Consider the following 23621-nt stretch of genomic DNA (forward strand, 5'->3'; position numbering starts at 1 on the left):
ATGATTATGTCCAGCAGTTTCGCATCTGTGCCTCTTAGTGCCTCACTACCATACGTGATAGATGACTATATTTTGACTTGAGCCACGTGGAGCAGTGGCAGAAGGGTTGTACCATTCAAATTTGTCTTTAGTTGTTTGAGTGTCGTAGCTATCAGCATGCCTTTCCTCTTTATGGCCTCTAGGTGATTTGAGTAGCGACCTCCTTTGTCAACTAAGATTCCAAGGTATTTGTATTCCGAGCAATTTGCGACTATCTTTGTTCCAAGTACCCAATTGTGCGGCTTTTTATTCCCAGTTATTGACAAGACTTTGGTCTTGTCAATGTTTACTTCTAGCAGATTTTCTTCGGCATATCCGTGGAGCATATTGATAAGATTCTGGAGACCTACTTTCGTATGGCTAACCAGGACCACATCATCTGCATAGGATATGCTGGGCAGCGCTTTGCACCCCAATCGGGGTGCATGCGCATTGCAAGCCTCTAGAGCAGGTGGCAAGTCAGCTGTAAATAAATTAAAAAGGGTGGGCGCTAAAACCCATCCTTGCTTTAGGCCTTTTGTAGTCGGAATACGCCTAGAAAGGTGTGTGCCGTTCCCGAGCTTTACCTGAACCCATGTGTTGGTGTGCAGTTCAATCAAAAGGTTTAGTAGAGGCGCAGGGATGCCCCAAGAGGCCTGTTTTCTCCAAAGGTTGCCTCGGTTTACATTGTCAAATGCCGCTTTGAAGTCCACAAAGCAAAGGTGAAGAGCCTGTTTAGTCATCCTTGCCTTGTCGATGAGTAACGATATTGCCAGGAGGTTTGTTATTGTCCACAAAGCAAAGGTGAAGGGCCTGTTTAGTCATCCTTGCCTTGTCGATGAGTAACGATATTGCCAGGAGTTTTGTTGTTGTTCCCGTGTCTCTGCAGAATCCCGTTTGACTGGATGGAATTATGTTGCCGTTTGTTCCCCATTCGCGGAGCTGGGTCAGTAAGAGCCCCGCAAAATATTTTGCCTCAATATCCAGAAGTGCTATAAGGCGGTAGTTCTTTGGAAATGTTCTGTCCCCAGCCTTATATATTGGTGAAATGATTGAGCCCCTCCATGAGGCAGTGAGGCGCCCAGAATGGCTGACAGACATATAGAGGGGGGTCAGCGTTTCTACCCAATGTTCCAGCTCGAGTTTAAAGAGGGCCGGAGGAATTCCGTTTGGCCCTGCTGCCCCGTCCTTTCTTCCTTTGGAGATTAGTTTCCTAAGTATAGCCGCAGTAGTTTCGATTTTAACTTTTTCACATGATGTTGTTATTTGTGGGGGTTGGCCCTCCGGAGCAACCTGGGCCTTACTTGTTATGGCGGCCTGTTGATTAAAATGTGTGTCTAAGAAAGATTCCCATGAGGATTTGGTTATGTAAGATGTATGTTTGGGATTTAACAATTTGTTTATTGTGAACCAGAACTGGGCACTGTTGTTTCCCTTAGAGTCGTGGTGAAGTTTGGCCCAGAAATCTTCTTCATTGGATCTTTTGACCACCCATTTCAGTTTTTTGAGGTCCGCCCGGTGCTTGTGAAGCTGTGCAAGTTGTTACTAGATGTCCCTCACGAGTCAAATGCAAAGCATTGAAATTATTCTTACATCAAGCTGCAGTTCCACAAGTCGTTACTAGATGTCCCTCACGAGTCAAATGCAAAACCATTGAAACCCTTTCATCAAGCATTTGCATTTGACTTGTGAGGGACATCCAGTAACCACCAGTTGTACTGCAGCTCTTTGTAAAGTTCTTTTGATATTGGATACTATATAATATTCACTGCCCACTGCTAATCTCATTCCATAATGCTTTGCAGGGCCTTTGGTTGGGAATGTTGTTTTGCCAATAACTGTGTTTGGGTTTGTCCTAAGAGGATGGGACCACCACCAAATTGTTCAATAAGATGTGCTTTTTTGTTGTCAAGGCATCTGTTTGGTACTCCCCCTAGGTTAGGGAGGATCCCAAAATCATCACATCTTCCACTGCTTGATAATTATTCAGTTTCACCATTGTGAAAGTACTATATGCACTTTAGCATATAAAGATAGAGATACTTATTTTATCATAATTGGCCCTGAACAGGATGCCATTTGCAATTATTTAGCAATTTTTTCACAGTGCAGACAAGTACAAAGTGTCATCAGCTACGCTACATGTACTACGTGAAGTTCAAAGTATACTACGTGAAGCTACGTGTAGTGCTGCTACGCAAACTACGCCCAAGCCTACTCTCTACACAACCCTGTCCTGATGAAGACCCCACAGTGAAGAGCAAACCACCCTCTTTTCAACAGGGGTCGAAACGTAGACCATCTACTGTTTACCTACCGTTTACCTACAAACTCATAGAAACCAAATGAACAATAAATATGAACCTATGAGCTATGTATATATGGGAACGATAGACCTATATAAGACTGGAAAGGTTTTATTGTTTATAACAGTGATTGTACCTATGTCACCATACCTTTACCCTGTCCGTCAATCACCAATACACACACATTACCTAAATACCCCTTTCTTCTATCACACTGTGAGCACTGTAAATACTACATGCACTATGTATATACTCGAGCCAATACATGCGGTAACATTAATGCTTTGAGTCATAATTGCATCTAATGAATGTATCACTCTTCTATCTGTTGAATATACTCAGAATCGTGTGTGGTGAATCGTTTGTCTCTATATGTTTAGTCTTGAAAAACTACCTCAACCATTTCTTGAAGGTGGTGTACTATTGACACAGGCTGGGTAGTTTTATGGTTTTTACCCCGTTAAAACTTAACATTACATTCCTTCAAGACTTACCCTGAAGGCTGTTCTCCACACCTACCACTAGGATAGCTTTCTATATAGGTTGTCTTTAAACCTACCATCAATAAGGGTCGTTTGGACTGATGCAAGGTGCCCACTAGGATAGTGGACAGCATATGCCAGGCCAACATCTCACATTGGTGTGCAGCGTGTGGAATTCCACTTTGCCATTGTTTTACCAGATAATCTCCAGTATTTGATAATTTGAAAACCACTAAAGGTACCAGAGGTACAAATAATACAAGCTGAAATACAGTAAGTTCTACTGCAATTAGAGTTGTGTGTCAAGGGCTTAAGCACACCCTTTCTACAACTCAAAAGAGGTTTAGTAGGTAAACAAATAGTGTAGGTAGTGCATACACCACACCTCACTAGTCATGACTACTTCAAAGGCAGGACCCAGTGGATCTCTTCCAGATGTTGGTCAAGTAAAGACATCTAAATATGACACATTCCCTTTCCAAGAGTTAAGGGCTCTGTGTGCCATGAAGAAATTGAAGCCAGGACAGAATCCCAAATACCCAACGCCTCATAGAGTCATTGCTGCTTGATGACTTTAGACAGGCTACAAAGTCTGGAAGGGTAGGCAGTGGGGTGGGTACAACAGAAGAGGAAGAGCCCAGTGAGTTACCCCACCAGGACTCAGACTCTGATGCTGGCCAGGAAGGTGACAATGACCTAGACCTGGACAATCCAGTTCCTACTGAAGAAGAGGAAGGCCAAGGTGGCCCCCTCTTTGTCCCACCAGGAAGAGTTGGGGATATGCCTAGAAGACCCAGATCGCCTTCTGTGGCATCTGATCAGTCTGGTACATCAATCAGGGCTTCTGTCTCTTCTCACAGGAGGGACGCCTACTCAGAGAAGAGAGAAAGACAGCTGAGGCTTGAAGAAGCTCAACTGAGAATTGTCAAGGGCTGCACTCTGCAGGATCGATGCGGCGTGATAAAGCTCCACCTCCGGACCTCCCAAACACCCTGAATACAAGATCACAGGGTGTTCAAGTGATACGGCGAGGGAAAAACCCCAAAAAGGGAAAAAAACCCGGGAAGGAAAGGGAGGGAGCAGCTGGGAAAAGGAAGCTGTGAAAAGAAAGACACACAAGTTAATATATTGCTCAAAACCCTACTCTCTTTCATCTCTCACTGAAAAAACAAACTAAAAACCACCTGCCTCTTGCTATCCTTTTGGTAGCGTCCATCCAACAAGCGTTCCTCCTTCACTCCTTCCCTGAATAACATGAAAACCAGCATTATTATATGTGCACACAATGGAACTAAGGGGAATACATCTGTAAAGGAAACAAGCCTACCCCGGGGGGGAATAACCACCCGCTGTAATCCAAATCCTAGATACTTGTAGAGCAGCAAAAATGAATTCCTTCATCCACTAATGCAGATACATTCATAATAGAAATAGCAGAGTCAAAACATACCCCAAACACGGCAGAGCGTAGTTAACAGCACTACTGCCCTCCGCTTTGGTACTTGAAGTCCAAACACGAGATAATTGTCACCCCAAACACGGCAGAGCGTAGTTAACAGCACTACTGCCCTCCGCTTTGGTACTTGAAATCCAAACACGAGATACTTGTCACCCCAAACACGGCAGAGCGTAGTTAACAGCACTACTGCCCTCCGCTTTGGTACTTGAAATCCAAACACGAGATACTTGTCACCCCAAACACGGCAGAGCGTAGTTAACAGCACCACAACCCTCCGCTTTGGTACCTGTACTCCAAAACACGATACCAGTGCAATACTAAAGCTTTAATTCGTGACGGTAATGTGAAGGGAAGGACGCCCCCTCTACACTCCGCCACTAGACGAGTCCAATTACCTGTCTAGCCAAACATCAGGTAAGCGAGAACAACCACATCCCCACCAGTCCCAATGTCCAGGGCGCAAGATGCCGCTGACCCAGTCTACGTGCTGAGAGCCAAGCTCACAAACAAAGGCACCAGAGCGCTTGCCAAACAAAGCGCGGTACTTTACCACCAACGCCGATTCCAACCGGGAATCCACTTCTAAGTTCTTCCTCGAACCCGAGCAGGTCACAGGGACTCGATCCGCCAGCGCTTCCGCGGGAACAACAAGGAAGAATCAAGTACGCCCGTTCCCTGGTCTGGCCGCGCTATAACACCGTGCCGCAAAGGATCAAGGGACTTGTAGTTTTTTGCCATAGCATCATGGGGGTTGTAGTTCGGCAGGCGCAAGTCAGTTCCTGACAGTACGCCCTCCTCCCAAGCGCCTCCTAGGGCCTGGTTTGGACGGACACCTCAAGTGGAAGGAACGAACAGCCCATGGCGCGTGGACGTTGTTCCATGGTTCCCAGGAATCGTTCTCGACAGGATACCCCTTCCAGGAGACCAGATACCAGAGCACTCCACGACGCAACTTGGAATCACGTATGGAACGCACCTCGTACTCCACTCCATTTTCCCCATCCACAGGAGGCGGCGCTACCCTGCGCGCCGAATGAGCTCTTTTCAAAAGGTGCACGTGGAACACTGGGTGGATTCGTAAGGAGCCAGGTAACCGCAATCTATATGCCACGGGATTCACTTGCCGAACAATCGGGTAAGGACCGATGTAACGGGGGTGGAACACGCTCCTCAGCTTAAATCGGATGTTCTTCGTGGAGAGCCATACTCTGTCTCCCACCTGAAATAAGGGACCCGGCCTTCTGTGTTTATCCGCCCACCTCTTGTACACCTCCTTAGCCTTTGCCAAATGCTTTTGGACGCCTTGGTGCACCTTTCTCAACACCCGAACGTGTGCCAGGACTGAGGGATGATTGGACACTTCTACAGGAACGTCTACTGGCAGAGTGTGTGCATCATAACCGTAGTTGGCCTTAAACAGAGACATCCCTGTGGAGCTATGCCAGGCGTTGTTGTAGGCCAACTCCGCCATCCACAACAAATTCACCCATGATTCGTGCGCCTCCCTGGAATAACACCGTAAGTATTTTTTCAAAGTTTGATTCAACCTTTCGGTTTGTCCATCCGTTTGTGGATGAAAGCTGGTCGAAAGAGCCACTTCAATGCCCAATGCTTTACACCACATTTTCCAAAAACGGGCCACGAACTGGGGACCCCTATCAGACACTATCACCCGTGGAAGACCGTGTAACCGTAAGACCTGTGAGGCCAACAGCTGAGCCGTTTGTCCTGCAGTAGGGAGATTTTTACATGGGATAAAATGTCCCATTTTGGTCAGATTGTCCACCACCACCATGATTGCTGAACACCCCTGATCCATTGGTAAGCCTGTGGTGAAATCCAGACTTATGTTCTGCCACGGACGAGCAGGCGATGGCATAGGCATCAACAAACCTTTTTGTTTGTTGTTGTCTCCTTTTGCTCTGGCACAGGTGTCGCACTTTTGTACCCACTGGGCCGCATCTGTGGCCAATGTTTCCCACCAAAAATGCCTTTTTAGGAGGTTCACTGTTTTAGTCACACCAGGGTGCCCGGCCATGGGAGCCTCATGACACCACTCAAACGCCTTTCTCCGTAGCACCTTATTAGGCAGGAACAAACATTTCCCTTGCAGGGGGAGCCCTTGTTTTAACACCCTTCCCGGGGCAGCAGCAGTCCAAAGTCCCCAAGCTGCCGTTGATCTGCAGTTCCTGATTTCTTCCAGGAAGGTCTCAGCCCGAACCACACACAACACCTTGGCAGAGGGGATGATAGCATGCTGGGTTTCTGTCTGCTGTTCGTTTGGTACTTGTTGTCTTGACAGCGCGTCAGCCTTTCTGTTGTCTGTACCTGGTCTGAATGTCACCACGAAATTGTATTCCGCAAAGAAAAGCATCCATCGCATTTGTCTTTGCGTTAGGTGCCTAGCAGAGGTCACATATTGCAGATTTTTATGATCAGTGTACACAGTCACAGCGTGACAAGCCCCCCATAGGTACTGCCTCCATTCCTGAAATGCCCTCTTGATGGCTAGAAGTTCCTTCTCTGCAATGGTATAGTTGTATTCAGCGGAAGACAACTTTCTGGAGAGATAGGCAACCGGATGGAGTTGACCAGTAAGAGGATCTCGCTGAGACAGGACCGCTCCTATCGCTTCGTCTGAAGCGTCAGCCTCCACCACAAACGGATGTTCCAACACAGGGTGTGCCAACACCGGTGCTGAAGTGAAAGCCTTCTTTAATGTCCGGAAAGCCTCTTCCGCCTCTGCAGTCCACATAAAGGGAGCCCCTTTTCTCAGCAGTCTGGTAATGGGGACGGCGATCTGTGAGAAATGGACTATAAATCGGCGATAGTAATTGGCGAACCCCAGGAAGCTCTGTACTTCACGCACGTTCCCTGGGGCAGGCCAATCCCTCACCGCCTGCACTTTCCGGTCGGACATTTGTAGTCCCTTTGCACTGAGGTTAACCCCCAGAAACTCCACCTCGCTGACCCCAAACTCACACTTACTCAATTTGACATAGAGCCGGTTGTCTCTCAACTTATCCAGAACCATTTTGACTTGTTCTGTATGAGTTTCCTCATTCTGAGAGTACACCAATATATCGTCTATGTATACTACTACAAAACGGTCCACGTAGTCCTTTAGCACATCATTAATAAAAAATTGAAATGCCGCAGGGGCGTTACACAGACCAAAAGGCATCACCAGGTACTCATATAACCCATATCGCGTCTTGAACGCGGTTTTCCACTCATCCCCCTCGCGGACTCTGACCAGGTGATAAGCCCCCCTTAGATCCAACCGGGTGTACACCTTGGCTTCTCTCACCTGGTCGAGCAAAACAGGAATGAGAGGGAGAGGGTAACGATTCCGCACGGTGTTCCTGTTCAAGACGCGATAATCCACACAAGCCCGGAGATCGCCATTAGCTTTCGCTATAAAGAACAGAGGGGAGGCTGCAGGTGAACGGGATGGTCTAATGAACCCCAGCCGAAGATAGTGGTCTATGTATTCCCTCGAATGAGCTGTTTCAGGTACGGACAGCGCGTAAACTCGACAAGAGGGTATCGTAGCCCCCTCCACCAAATCTATGCGACAATCGTAGTCTCTATGCGGTGGCAGGGTTTCCGCCTTGCTCTCACTGAACACATCGCTATAGAGACTGTATTCTTTGGGTAGTTGCACATTCTTCTCCACCGCAGTGGCAGCGGAATATGATGAAGACAATACTGCGACGTGTGAGGAAGGGTAGGGCACCATATGTGCTCCACAGATCTCGGGCAAAAACCGGAACGTTTTTGACTTCCAGTCCACGGCCGGGTTGTGATGACACAACCAGGGCATACCAAGGATCACCTCATACTGGGGGGCAGCTATAATGTTTAGCGATAAGGTTTCGGAGTGTACGATTCCATTTTGTCTTATTGACAGCCCTACCTCACAGGTTTTTTTCTGTGATCTGTCCGGATTTCAACGGCTGTCCATCCACAGCCAGTACTTCCTCCGGATTGTCTCTGGGTACACGAGGTAAGGCCAGCCTAGACACCAAGCCATCATCGATGAAGTTACCCGTGGCTCCGGAATCCAACATTACCAACACCTGATGGAACAGATGCTCACATTCCAAGGTCATGCCTATAACCAGATGGGATTCCGTCTCTCCTATACCAATAGTAGAGAGAGAGGTGAGTTTCCACTCCTTCTCCTCGTCCACCACCTGCCTTTTAGCCTTGACCTGTTCGGTGTCAGCCCCTGTGGTAGACACCGCCACTTTCTTGAAACGACTACCAACAGTAGTCTTAGGCTTAGAAGGGCATTCACGGACGTAGTGTCCCTTTTTACCACAGTACATACATAACCCTTGGGTTCTCCGGACTTCCCTTTCTTCTTTTGACAATGGAGCTCTGAGCGCTCCTATCTCCATCGGCTCTGGGCTACTCTCCGCTCCCCCTGACACCTTACGAGGGGAACGATCCACATACACTGACCCTCTCTCCCATCTTCTCCTAGAACCCCCTCTTTCAGTCAGTCTGCTGTCCAATCTCAAGGCTAGATTGATCATGTCTACACATGTCCTAGGCTGGGGATCCACCTGAGCTATGACATCTTTCAGATCGTCCTTCAAACCCTGATAGAAAAGGGACATTCTTTTTTCTTCGGGCCACTCAGCCTCCGCTACCAACTTGTTGAACTTAGTCAAATAGGTAATCAACTCGCCCCTTCCCTGTCTCAACTCCAATAACTCCCTATTGGCGCTAAAATTAGTGGCCCTGCGGTCAAACACCTTCTCGAACTCTGTTCGAAAAGCCGACCAGTCAGACAAGATGGCATCGTTATTCTTTACTAAAGGCACCGCCCAGTTAGCAGCATCCCCTACCAAATAAGATATGGCGAAAGCCACTCGGGAATGATTGGTTGGGAACGAAGCCGGCTTACATGAAAAATGCATCAACACCTGGGTCAAAAATACTTGTATTTTCCCTGGATCCCCCGAGTACCTTTCAGGATTGGCTAAAGGAATGGGCGGAGGTACTGTTACCTGTATGGAAGACGCAGCAGATGAGGCATTAAACGGGTTCTTTGATAACTGTTCTACCTTGTCTCGCAGTGCCGCAGTTTCGGCTTTGGAAGAAGCCAACTCCTGCTGCACTAAAACCAACGCATGCAACACATCCTCCATGGACGCCATTTATCACACCACACCAACCGGGCAGAGTGAAATTCGTGGGTACTTGATTCTGTCAAGGGCTGCACTCTGCAGGATCGATGCGGCGTGATAAAGCTCCACCTCCGGACCTCCCAAACACCCTGAATACAAGATCACAGGGTGTTCAAGTGATACGGCGAGGGAAAAACCCCAAAAAGGGGAAAAAACCCGGGAAGGAAAGGGAGGGAGCAGCTGGGAAAAGGAAGCTGTGAAAAGAAAGACACACAAGTTAATATATTGCTCAAAACCCTACTCTCTTTCATCTCTCACTGAAAAAACAAACTAAAAACCACCTGCCTCTTGCTATCCTTTTGGTAGCGTCCATCCAACAAGCGTTCCTCCTTCACTCCTTCCCTGAATAACATGAAAACCAGCATTATTATATGTGCACACAATGGAACTAAGGGGAATACATCTGTAAAGGAAACAAGCCTACCCCGGGGGGGAATAACCACCCGCTGTAATCCAAATCCTAGATACTTGTAGAGCAGCAAAAATGAATTCCTTCATCCACTAATGCAGATACATTCATAATAGAAATAGCAGAGTCAAAACATACCCCAAACATGGCAGAGCGTAGTTAACAGCACTACTGCCCTCCGCTTTGGTACTTGAAGTCCAAACACGAGATAATTGTCACCCCAAACACGGCAGAGCGTAGTTAACAGCACTACTGCCCTCCGCTTTGGTACTTGAAATCCAAACACGAGATACTTGTCACCCCAAACACGGCAGAGCGTAGTTAACAGCACTACTGCCCTCCGCTTTGGTACTTGAAATCCAAACACGAGATACTTGTCACCCCAAACACGGCAGAGCGTAGTTAACAGCACCACAACCCTCCGCTTTGGTACCTGTACTCCAAAACACGATACCAGTGCAATACTAAAGCTTTAATTCGTGACGGTAATGTGAAGGGAAGGACGCCCCCTCTACACTCCGCCACTAGACGAGTCCAATTACCTGTCTAGCCAAACATCAGGTAAGCGAGAACAACCACATCCCCACCAGTCCCAATGTCCAGGGCGCAAGATGCCGCTGACCCAGTCTACGTGCTGAGAGCCAAGCTCACAAACAAAGGCACCAGAGCGCTTGCCAAACAAAGCGCGGTACTTTACCACCAACGCCGATTCCAACCGGGAATCCACTTCTAAGTTCTTCCTCGAACCCGAGCAGGTCACAGGGACTCGATCCGCCAGCGCTTCCGCGGGAACAACAAGGAAGAATCAAGTACGCCCGTTCCCTGGTCTGGCCGCGCTATAACACCGCGCCGCAAAGGATCAAGGGACTTGTAGTTTTTTGCCATAGCATCATGGGGGTTGTAGTTCGGCAGGCGCAAGTCAGTTCCTGACAAGAATAGGGAGACATAAGTAGCCTTAGAGAGGGAGTCCCTAGAGCTTTAAAAGGCTAGAAAAAAGATGGGGTTAGAGCCCCATGGTGGTAGCAACTTCCCCAGTGGTAGGGAAAGGTCTTATGACCATAGAAACCTTAACAAGATTGTCCCTTTCTATCAGAATGGGGATGACATCCACAAATGGATAACTGCACTGGAGAGGGCCTGCAAAGTACAGAAGATACTCCAGGAGCAGTGGGCAGCAATCTTGTGGCTCTCCTTTGCAGCCAAAGGTAGAGACAAGCTCCTCACTGTCAGAGAAGAGTATGCTGATGATTACAAAGTCCTGAAGAGTGCTCTAATAGATGGGTTTGGCCTAACCACTGAGCAGTATAGAATACAGTTCAGAGATACCCAAAAGACACAGACTCAGGACTGGGTTGGCTTTGTTGATTGTGCTACTAAGGCTCTGGAGGGCTGGTTATTGGGCAGTAAAGTGTGTGACTATGCAGGATTGTATAATCTGATCATGATTCATGAGGGAGCAGATCCTTAATAACTGTCAAAATCAGCTGTTGCATCAGCACCTGGTAGACTCTGATCTGACCTCTCCCCAACAATTGGGAAAGAAGGCAGACAAATGGGTCAGAACCAGGGTGAAGAAGAAGGTACAGAACCAAGGTGGTGACTAAAAGAAGCAAGATCAAAAAGGTGGGGAGAAGGGTAAAAACCAGAAGTCTTCACAAGGTCCCCAAAAAGCTTCTAATGGTGGGAATTCCCAATCTTCCAAGAAAGACAAAGGCCAAAAGAAAACTTGGTGCACAATCTGTAAGCAGTATAGCCATTGGACAAGTGACTGCACCAAGAAGGATGCAGCTCCAGCCACCAGTGCCCCTAAGGCAACTGTTTCCCCTAGTTCAGCTTCAAATGGTCGTTCTCAGCAAAAGGGTGTAGTAGGGTTGACCCTGGGATCTGAGATGGGCTCTGGCCTAGTCCGAGTTTCAACTCAGGCTGTGTTAGTCTGTGATGGAGGCATGGATATGTCCTCCTCTGTGAGTCCCAGTAACCTGGGCGAGTACAGACAACGGCCTTTGATAAATGAGAAAGAGGCAGAAGCCTAAAGGGACACCGGGGAAAGTGTCAACATGGTGACTCCACACTTTGTGGACCCTGGACAAGTCATACTTGGTGAGACTTACCAAGTGATCAATGCTAGCAATGGTGGGACCACCCATGCCCTGGCAGTTGTTATTTTCTCCTGGGGAGGGGTAACTGGCCTCAAGAAGGTGTTGGTAAGTACAGACCTCCCTGTTGAATGCTTGCTTGGAAATGACCTAGAGACTTCAGCCTGGTCTGAAGTGGAGTTTAGGACACATGCAGAAATGTTAGGAATCTCAGCACATGTCCTTGCAGTGACTAGGTCAGGGGTCAAAATGTCTACCACTGGACAGGCCCTGGATTATGGAATAATGGACCAGGTGCCTTCCTAAAAAAGGAGTGATGATCAGTCTCTTGAGGGAGATGATTGTGAGCCTGAAGAAGGAACTGTCCCAGAGGAGCTTGAGCCTGATCAGATTGAGTTCTTGGGGACAGGGGGTCTTTCCAGGGCAGATCTGAGTCAGGAGCAGCTGAGCTGCCCTTCTCTTGAAGCCCTCAGATAGCAAGCTGCTGCTGAGGCTGTTGGGAATGCTAGTGGCACCCATATGATTTTTTGGGATGATGCACTCCTGTAGTCAGAGAGTAGAGTCCCTAAGCCCGGTGCAGCCAGGAGGTTGGTTATACCTCTGAAGTTCAGGGGCTTCCGATTGACACTCAATCAATCAGTCATTTGTTAAGCGCACTACATACCCGCGAGGGTCTCAAGGCGCTGGGAGAGGGAGGTGGGGGCTGCTACTGATCGAACAGCTAGGTCTTTAGTATCCTCCTGAAGGTCAGCAGGTCTTGGGTCTGTTGTAGGATCAGTGGGAGGGTGTTCCATGTCTTGGCGGCGAGGTGGGAGAAGGATCTCCCGCCGGTGGTTGTTCTTCAGATGCGAGGGACGGTGGTGAGCGAGAGGTCGGCGGAGCATAGCTGGTGGCTGGGGGTGTAAAAGGAGAGCCGTCTGTTGAGGTAGGCTGGGCCGGTCTTGTGGAGTGCCTTGTGTTCGTGGATGAGGAGCTTGAAGGATATCCTCTTGTTGACGGGGAGCCAGTGCAGGTTTCTCAGGTGGGGGGTGATGTGGCCATGTCGTGGTACATCGAGGATCAGTCGTTCCAAGGCGTTTTGGATGCGTTGTAGTCGATTGATTAGCTTGGTCGGGGCTCCCATGTAGTGGGCGTTTCCGTAGTCAAGTCTTCTGCTGACGAGGGCCTGGGTGACTGTCTTTCTTGTATCTGTTGGGATCTATCTGTAGATCTTGCGGAGCACACGGAGAGTGTTGAAGCAGGAGGAGGAGACAGCGTTGACTTGCTTGGTCATTGAGAGCGTTGAATCGAGGATGATTCCCAGGTTGCGTGCGTGGCCACCAGGAGTCGTTCTTGGCTGACGGGTTGGAGCCGAGGATGAGGACCACCGTCTTGTCTGAATTCAGCTTCAGACGGCTGATCTTCATCCAGTCAGTGATGGCCTTCATTCCTTTATGGAGGTTAACTTTGGCGATGATGGGGTCCTTGGTGAGGGAGAGGATTAGTTGAGTGTCGTCGGCATAGGAGATAATGTTGAGGTTGTGCTGGCGGGCGACGTGTGCGAGCGGGGCCATGTAAATGTTGAACAGTGTCGGGCTGAGGGAAGATCCTTGGGTACGCCGCAGATGATCTCGGAGGCAACGGAATGGGGAAAGGCGGACGCTCTAGGTTCTGCCGGAGAGGAAGGAGGCGGTCCATTCCAGAGCCTTGTCTTGGATCCCTGCGGCATGGAGGCGTGCACGTAGAGTGCGGTGGCAGACGGTGTCGAAGGCAGCGGAGAGGTCTAGGAGGACGAGTGCTGCAATCTCCCCATTGTGATGTCGTCGGTGGCGGCAATTAGGGTGGTCTTGGTGCTGTGGTTGCTGTGGAACCCTGACTGGGAAGGGTCCAGGATTCTGTTCTCTTCGAGGTATCGGGTTAGCTGCCTGTTAACGATTTTCATTATAACCTTGGCCGGGAAGGGGAGCAGAGAGATTGGTTGGAAGAACTTGAGGTCTCTTGGGTCTGCCTTGGGTTTTTTGAGTAGGGCGTGGATCTCAGCATGTTTCCAGCTCTCTGGGAAGGTCGCGGTCTCAAGGGAGAGATTGATGACATTGCGTAGGTGGGGTGCGATGGAGCTGCTTGCTTTGTTGAAGATGTGGTGCGGAAATGGGTCTGACGGAGAGCCGGAGTGGATTGTGCTCATGGTCTTGATGGTGTCATCGACGCTCATGCTGGTCCAGTCTAGCAAGGGAACGTGGTCGATTTATTGACAGGGCAGACATGGGCTTGCTCATGGCTATTGATGAAAGACAGGAGGAAGAGAGTGACCCTCTCCCAGACCTGCTCTCTCAGAACCCTGATGATGGATCAGTAGATGGAGTAGCCTTGGCAGGCAGCCTCACTGATAAGATTTACTGGCAACCTGATCATGTAAGGGACTGTATCAGGACTAAAGCTCGTGGTCCAGTCCAGTAGTCTTGGTACCAAAACCTCACACCCAGGGTGGTAAGCGAGAGATGAGATTATGTGTAGACTACAGGGGTCTCAATGCAGTCACTAGGACTGATGCCCATCCAATTCCCAGAGTAGATAAACTCATAGATATGTTGGCCTCAGCCAAATATCTGAGCACATTTGATCTGACAGCTGGCTACTGGCAGATCAATCTAGCTGATGATGCAAAGCCAAAAATAGCATTCTCAACCCCTTGTGGACATTATCAATTTGTGGTTATGCTCTTTGGTCTGAAGAATGCACCTGCCACATTTCAAAGGTCTTAAACAGGCCTGGAAGAATATAGTGCAGCACATCTAGATGATATTGCTGTCTTTAGCTCCACCTGGGAGGATCACCTGGTCCACCTGAGAAATGTTTTGGAGGCCCTGCAAAAGGCAGGCCTAACTATCAATGTCACTAAGTGCCAGATCGGGCAGAGTCAGGTTGTGTACTTGGACCACCTTGTAGGTGGAGGCCAAGTTCAACCATTGCAGAGCAAAAAAGACCATCAAAGACTGGGTTGCTCCCACTACCCAGACTCAGGTCAGAGCTTTCTTGGGCCTGACTGAGTACTATAGAAGATTTGTCAAGGGGTATGAATCCATTGTGACATCCCTGAATGACTTAACTTCTAAAAGAATGCCTAAGAAAGTTCAGTGGACAGTCAGCTGTCAGAAGGCTTTTGATGACCTTAAGCAGGCCATGGGCACTGCACCAGTTCTGCAAAGTCCTAACTTCTCCAGAGGATTAATTGTCCAAACAGATGCATCTGAGTTGGGGGTAGTGGCTGCGCTGTCACAATTGAATGATGAAGGTCAGGACTAGCCAGTAGCTTTCATTAACAGAAGGCTGACCCCTAGAGAGAAACGTTGGACAGCTATTGAGAGGGAGGCCTTAGCTGTGGTTTGGGCTCTGAAGAAGCTGAGGCCATACTTGTTTGGCACTCACTTCACTGTTCAGACTGACCATTAGCCACTCTTATTCAAAGCTCTGTGCATTGCTTACAAAGCTATCAATAATCTGGGACCACTATACCTAAAAACAGCATTCAGCCCACCTGAATACTCAAGAACCTTGCGCTCCTCCACTGCGCATCTTCTAAAGGTTCCACGGACAAGGAAAGCTAACTGGGGAGACAGATGTTTTACCACCGCCACTGCCAAGCTTTGGAATACTCTTCCTCTTGAAATAAAAATAGCCCCTACCCTGATCAACTTCAGGAAAAAGCTCAAAACATGGTTATTCTCAAACTGAATCTTTTAATTTATGAGAGTTCTGTCAGTATAGCGCCGAGACACCCCTGGGGGTATTTGCACGCTCTAAAAATTGCATAAAATAAATAAATAAATAAATAAAACCAATGAAGGGTGAAAACCCCAAACTTTTGAGGTGGTCCGTTTCCCTACAGGGGATGGACTATACAGTGGAACATAGACCTGGGACTAACCATGCCAAATCAGATGGACTATCCAGATATTCCCACTTAGAATATGTAGACTCAACTGTTCAAGGTTAGTTTAATGTCCCTGCGTTTGGGGAGGTTGTGTAGGAGAGTAGGGTCTGCTTACTATGGTCATCCCCACTTTTTGCTGTGCTTCACTGATTTATCAACTTTAGTCTGGCTGGGGCCCTCCTAACCAGGACCCCAGCCTAGCTGCTTCCTCTTTAAATTGATTGCATGTACATTAGGTACACTCCAGATTGATTACTGGGTTACCCTTATGAGTCCCTAGTATATGGTACCTTAGGTACAAAGGGCATAGGTACCCCAGCGGCCTACCAGGGACTGAAGCATGTATTATGCCACTCCTGGAAAGCCTTCCAAAATGGCACCACAGGTCTGCTACTGCAGCCTGTGTAAGGTGGTGCTTGTACACCTTACTAAGATGTAGGTTACCTATATCAACCTTTACATACAGACACATATAAACCTATAATTCACTCCTATGGCAGGCCTTGACAATCCTGAAGGCAGAGTGCTTGCTTTTGTGTGAGAGGGTGCCCAAGCATAAGCAGAGCCCCTCTGCAGCTTTCGGAATCACTTCCTTATAGCTGTCCTGTCATACAGCTATACCATATACTCTTAAGTGCATTATAACCTCACGGTAAATGCTAACTTTGGAATGGCTGCATCAAAACATGTTGTGTTTGGTGTTAAACACTTTGGAATCCTACCCCCCCCCCACCCCGCCAGTCCTGGCGGCGAGGGTAGAATTCCACCCTTCTAGAAATAGACATGTACACACTTACCTGACCGGTAATAGTTTAAAAGAGCCCCAGCATTACAAAATGGATGCTGCTGCCACAGACACGAGTCTGACCTCCTGCTGCTGGACGAAGGTCCGGCAGGGGGGGAATAGGTTTCCTGTCCAGGGAGGTGTAACCACCTCCCTAGACAGACTTCAGTGTATTGGGGCAAGGTGGGTGCATTCAGTGAATGCTTTTCAGACAGTGCCTGGGGCACACAAGGTGTCCCTGTGCATACCCTAGTTCAAACCGGTTGCTGGGGCACTCAGCCCCAGCTCTGGTGCAAAACTACACAAAGAGGAAGGGGTGTAACCAACCCCTCCCCAGGTCCTCCCATAGGTGGGACCTTAGAATTAGTCCAACCCCTAAGCTTAGTATAAATATAGGAACCCATTCCCTAGGACTTTAGATTACCCTGAATGAAACTGTGCAACATATATCCTGAAACTTTGACATTCTATTTCGTCTACAAGACGGAAGGATCTCCCTTGGGGTCAAGGAGTGACTCCCCTGTTCAAACAGGCACCAAAGAAGCATCTTGCCAGTCTGCATTTCCAAGGCTCCCGCCGGATCCCGAAGGATTTGTGACACAGGACACATACTTCCAGACATCTCTGAGGCACACACTGATCTATTTCCATTATATGCTCTTTGTGATCCGTAGGGCACACGTGCTTTGCAGCAGGCACATTAACCCTCTGTGCTACTTTATGAGGAGTCACAACTTGCACTCCCGATCTCTGCAGCAGGTCCATCGATCTCCAGAGAAGTCTGGACACTTTTATGGTTGCCATAAAGTTGCTGGAGGCCAGGGATGCTGCAGCAGGTGCTTGTGAAGCGTATTGTACTTGAAAACACGCCCCCACCTCAAAAGTCAGCGCCTGGTGCAGTGGCACCAACCGCACCACCCAAGGGCCGACCCTGCACACAATCACTGCGGACTGAGAAGTGCAAGTGTCCGAGGGTCACACACAAGACCCCGAGCTCCTGGAGTAAGACAAGTGTCCAAGGGTCACACACAAGACCCCGAGCTCCTGGAGTAAGACAAGTTTCCGAGGGTCACACACAAGACCCCGAGCTCCTGGAGTAAGACAAGTGTCCGAGGGTCACACAAGACCCTGAGCTCCTGGAGTAAGACAAGTGTCCGAGGGTCACACAAGACCCTGAGCTCCTGGAGTAAGACAAGTGTCCAATGGTCACACAAGACCCTGAGCTCCTGGAGTAGGACAAGTGTCCAAGGGTCATACACAAGACCCCGAACTCCTGGAGTAAGACAAGTGTCCGAGGATCACACAAGACCCCGAGCTCCTGGAGTAAGACAAGTGTCCGAGGATCACACAAGACCCCGAGCTCCTGGAGTAAGACAAGTGTCCATGGGTCACACAAGACCCCGAGCTCCTGGAGTAAGACAAGTGTCCGAGGGTCACACAAGACCCCGAGCTCCTGGAGTAAGTCAAGTGTCCGAGAATCACACAAGACCCCGAGCTCCTGGAGTAAGACAAGTGTCCATGGGTCACACAAGACCCCGAGCTCCTGGAGTAAGACAAGTGTCCGAGGATCACACAAGTCCCCGAGCTCCTGGAGTAAGACAAGTGTCCATGGGTCACACAAGACCCCGAGCTCCTGGAGTAAGACAAGTGTCCCAGGGTCACACAAGACCCCGAGCTCCTGGAGTAAGACAAGTGTCCGAGCATCACACACAAGACCCCGAGCTCCTTGAGTAAGACAAGTGTCCGAGAGTCACACAATACCCTGAGCTCCTGGAGTAAGACAAGTGTCCGAGGGTCACACAAGACCCTGAGCTCCTGGAGTAAGACAAGTGTCCGAGGATCACACAAGACCCTGAGCTCCTGGAGTAAGACAAGTATCCGAGGGTCACACAAGACCCCGAGCTCCTGGAGTAAGACAAGTGTCCAAGGGTCACACACAAGACCCTGAGCTCCTGGAGTAAGACAAGTATCCGAGGGTCACACAAGACCCCGAGCTCCTGGAGTAAGACAAGTGTCCGAGCATCACACACAAGACCCTGAGCTCCTGGAGTAAGACAAGTGTCCGAGGATCACACAAGACCCTGAGCTCCTGGAGTAAGACAAGTATCCAAGGGTCACACAAGACCCTGAGCTCCTGGAGTAAGACAAGTGTCCGAGGATCACACAAGACCCTGAGCTCCTGGAGTAAGACAAGTATCCAAGGGTCACACAAGACCCTGAGCTCCAGGAGTAAGACAAGTGTCCGAGGGTCACACAAGACCCTGAGCTCCTGGAGTAAGACAAGTGTCCGAGGGTCACACACAAGACCCCGAGCTCCTGGAGTAAGACAAGTGTCCGAGGGTCACACACCAGACCCCAAGCTCCTGGAGTAAGACAAGTGTCCGAGGGTCACACAAGACCCTGAGCTCCAGGAGTAAGACAAGTGTCCGAGGGTCACACAAGACCCTGAGCTCCTGGAGTAAGACAAGTGTCCGAGGGTCACACACAAGACCCCGAGCTCCTGGAGTAAGACAAGTGTCCGAGGGTCACACACCAGACCCCAAGCTCCTGGAGTAAGACAAGTGTCCGAGGGTCACACAAGACCCCAAGCTCCTGGAGTAAGACAAGTGTCCAAGGGTTACACAGGACCCCAAGCTCCTGGAGTAAGACAAGTGTCCGAGGCTCACACTCAAGACCCTGAGCTCCTGGAGTAAGACAAGTATCCGAGGGTCACACAAGACCCCGAGCTCCTGGAGTAAGACAAGTGTCCGAGCATCACACACAAGACCCTGAGCTCCTGGAGTAAGACAAGTGTCCGAGGATCACACAAGACCCTGAGCTCCTGGAGTAAGACAAGTATCCAAGGGTCACACAAGACCCTGAGCTCCTGGAGTAAGACAAGTGTCCGAGGATCACACAAGACCCTGAGCTCCTGGAGTAAGACAAGTATCCAAGGGTCACACAAGACCCTGAGCTCCAGGAGTAAGACAAGTGTCCGAGGGTCACACAAGACCCTGAGCTCCTGGAGTAAGACAAGTGTCCGAGGGTCACACACAAGACCCCGAGCTCCTGGAGTAAGACAAGTGTCCGAGGGTCACACACCAGACCCCAAGCTCCTGGAGTAAGACAAGTGTCCGAGGGTCACACAAGACCCTGAGCTCCAGGAGTAAGACAAGTGTCCGAGGGTCACACAAGACCCCAAGCTCCTGGAGTAAGACAAGTGTCCAAGGGTTACACAGGACCCCAAGCTCCTGGAGTAAGACAAGTGTCCGAGGCTCACACTCAAGACCCTGAGCTCCTGGAGTAAGACAAGTGTCTGTGGGTCATACAAGACCCCAAGCTCCTGGAGTAAGACAAGTGTCCAAGGGTTACACAGGACCCCAAGCTCCTGGAGTAAGACAAGTGTCCGAGGCTCACACTCAAGACCCTGAGCTCCTGGAGTAAGACAAGTGTCTGTGGGTCATACAAGACCCCGAGCTCCTGGAGTAAGACAAGTGTGTACAGGTGGCAGCAGGGCCGGCCTTAACACTGGTGGTGTCCTGTGCGTCAATGTCTGTTGGCACCCCCCCCCATGAGTACCTCTGCAATGGATTCCTTCACTAGCACCCTTTAACGGTGCCCCCTCAAGTCTCCGTAACCACTGACTCTCAGATTCATTTCGATTTATAGCACCTCTCATACCAGTGTAAGGTGTCTGAGCACTTTACACCACACAAACATTGCACAGAGACAATCATATGTGTGTAAATCAGTGTACAGGAAATGTTACATCAGACAGGACTACGAGGAGTAGTGTAGGAGTGACATGCCATCGATGCTGGTAGGCAATATAGTTTAAGAGTCCTTATTCTGGTAAGGCGCTAATTCAGAATGTAAAACATAACATCATGGTTAGGGGATCTCTTTAATAATAAGAATTGTTTTCTAATCAAATGAACCATTTGGGCAAGATTAGGATGATGAAAGACTGGGCAAAAAAGCATATAGCTCTAACATATACCTCGCAGTTTGCAAGCAGCTCTTTGATGACAGTTAATAGCTCAATGTTCTATATTAGAATTTTGACTTATAAAGGGCAAGTAACAAAAGGAGCTCTCTTGAAAAAGCAGGAACCAACTGACCTATTTACATTATATACACTTTGTTATTTGCATCGTACATGTGCTTAGCAGCAGGCACTTTCACCCTCTGCGCTACCTTAGGATGAGACAACACTTCACCGGAGTTTCCTTGACATTTTAATTGACGCCTTAAAATTGCTGGAGGCCATAAACGCCGCAGCAGGAGGTGCTTTTAAAATGATGATATACTTGGGAAAATGATGCCCGACCCCAAGTCAGCGCCCGGTGCGGTGGCACCCATCGCACCACCCTAGAACCAGGCCTGGGTGGCAGTGACAGGACAGGTGTGGCGACCTTACCGTGCACTCTGAGCTGTGCTGTGGTCTTCTGTATCCTCCGCGGGTCCATGTACATTAGCACGGTGTAGTTTCCGCTGTGATCCGGCTGCACATCTGTGATCCGCAGAGACCCGTCCGGGAGCACAGACTCTCGGCCGGTGAATTGACGACCATAGATAGAAGGAGGATCGCTGTCATCGAGACTGAGGATGAAGTCATCTCCGTGTTCCCCTTCGACCCTGTACCAGATAACATCTTCTAAACGCCCCCCGTAACGCAGAGACAGGGTGACGTTGTCTCCTACCGCCGCGGTCACCACATCTGGAGTGATTGACAGCTGCGCCGCTGTGCACTGGAACAATGACGTCACCCAGACTGACGTCACCCAGGCTGAAAGAAAAACAAAGAAGAGAAACAACATTAGAGGCGCTGCGGGTGAACCCCAAAAACAACAGACACCAGTGGGTGCGAAGAGAAAAAGTCGACTGTAACTAGATGAATGGATTACACAAAAGCATCACAATATCAGCGCAGAGCGGCAACTTCTACACTTGAAGTTCTAGACAACCTATTTTAAATAAATACACAATCATCACAATTCATTCGAGAAAAACTACCTGATAAAATATACATAGTTATTCCCCCAGTTAATACCATAATCCTATGCCATGGTTACCGTATAATACAACATCTAAACAACAGTATACTCAAGCTCCTGTAAACTCAGCCCATGTCCTGCTCTAACAGAGAGTGTGATGTAAACAAGGGTCTTGTCTCTTTACCCTACTCTTTGTTAACTCAGTAACCGTGACCAGTCTCCAGAGTGTGGTGTAAACAAGGGTCTTGACTCTTCACCCTACTCCTTCTTAACTCAGTAACCTTGACCAGTCTCCAGAGTGTGATGTAAACAAGGGTCTTGCCTCTTCACCCTCCTCGCTGTTAACTCAGTAACCTTGACCAGTCTCCACAAACCTGGGCAGCATCACTGACCCGAGACCCCTAATGTCCATTACAAAGGCTTCAGCAGTTTAACCCATCAACCTTTACTTCTGAACAGACACAAGGGGGTGACTCTCGAGTCAGCTGTAAGGTCACAGAGGTGGCCACACCTACTATGAAAGACGCGTCACTTCCCCCACCAGCCCTGATGGCAGATATTGGCAATAACAGGGGTCTGCATCTCATCAATTCTCACCTCGAAGCCGCCTCACTGGACTGGATCAATAAATCTGTGGGTTTTGAGATCTGAGGGTCTCTGGAACAGAGTGACCTGTCTGCAGGTTCTCACCACATGTAGGGCGCATTCACTAAACTTTCACTCACTGCAGCGCACCAAGCAACGCTTCTGCGCTGCGTGAAAGGGAGGGAGCAGAAATACTATTTACAAAGATATGGATCATTCCTGCTCTCTCCTTGCACTGGTGCACGGTGTGCTGCCTAGCGCCAACACAGGCCCCAAGGTGCACAATAGCGCCTGCAGCACAAACATGATTGTTTTTGTGCAGGAAATGATAATTTCCTGCACAAAATTAAGGCATCAAGACATGTTCTCTTTCTATGTGCGCTGCAGAATGCAGGGGCATATTACCAAGCTATAGCGATAATTATCGCTTAGCTTGGTTAGCGGGTATAAAAATATCGCCACGCTCTGACGATTTTTACCGCTGAGATACTTTGATATTAGCAAGGTTTATCTCAAAAGCGGTAAAAATCGTGGGAAATGCATGAATATTGCTGTAAAGTCAGTGATATTCATGCATTACCGAGCTAATGCTCTTAGCCATGTTATCCACCTTCCATTGGATAACATGGCTAAGAACTGCTCTGGGCAGGCGTTAGCTTTTGGAGATAATCGCGCTTAGCGCGATTATTTCCAAAAGTTGGTAATAGGTGATAGTGATGTTAGCGACTGTTTCCAGTTGCTAACATCTTGGCACGCCCACTATGGATGTCATTAGCGATAATTATCACTGACATGCATAGTGGGCCCCTAAATGTCCGCTATCGCCTATTAGCTGTCGCTAACTGGTGTTAGCGAAATAGGGCGATCAAATTATCGCCGCTTTAGCGGGAAAAATTCCCGCTAAAGCGGCGATAAGGCCCTTGGTAATATGCCCCAAAGTTCCTGTGGAAAAATAAAATAATGAGGAGATATAAAGATGCTTCTCCTCGATACACTCCAGTGTTTACACATTCCCTGGATTACTCGTCGTTGTAAATTTGGGAATGTGCCATCATCCATGGGTGGACGCAAGGCAACACTCCCCCCATATAATGCCTCCCAAGTAGAAATGCAGTGAAACGCAGCACGTGCAACCTCATTGCGTTACATTTCTTTACAAAGCTGTGTGACGTGCCACAAATCTCCCTTGCGCGGCTTTGCAAATCTTACTGTTGACTTTGCGTTGTCCTTGTGTCACCTTTCATGACCATCAAAGCTTAGTTACTTCAGGAGAAGTGAAGAGCATTGAACAGTAACTCATATCTTGGCCCACCCACAGCTTGTACTTCCCATTGGAGGAGGGACATGCCTATTACGCAGGCTGGTTTCCCATTGGACAGGAACGAGGCCTATCAC

Source organism: Lissotriton helveticus, chromosome 7, assembly GCF_964261635.1.
Source record: "Lissotriton helveticus chromosome 7, aLisHel1.1, whole genome shotgun sequence".
Lineage (NCBI taxonomy): Eukaryota > Metazoa > Chordata > Amphibia > Caudata > Salamandridae > Lissotriton > Lissotriton helveticus.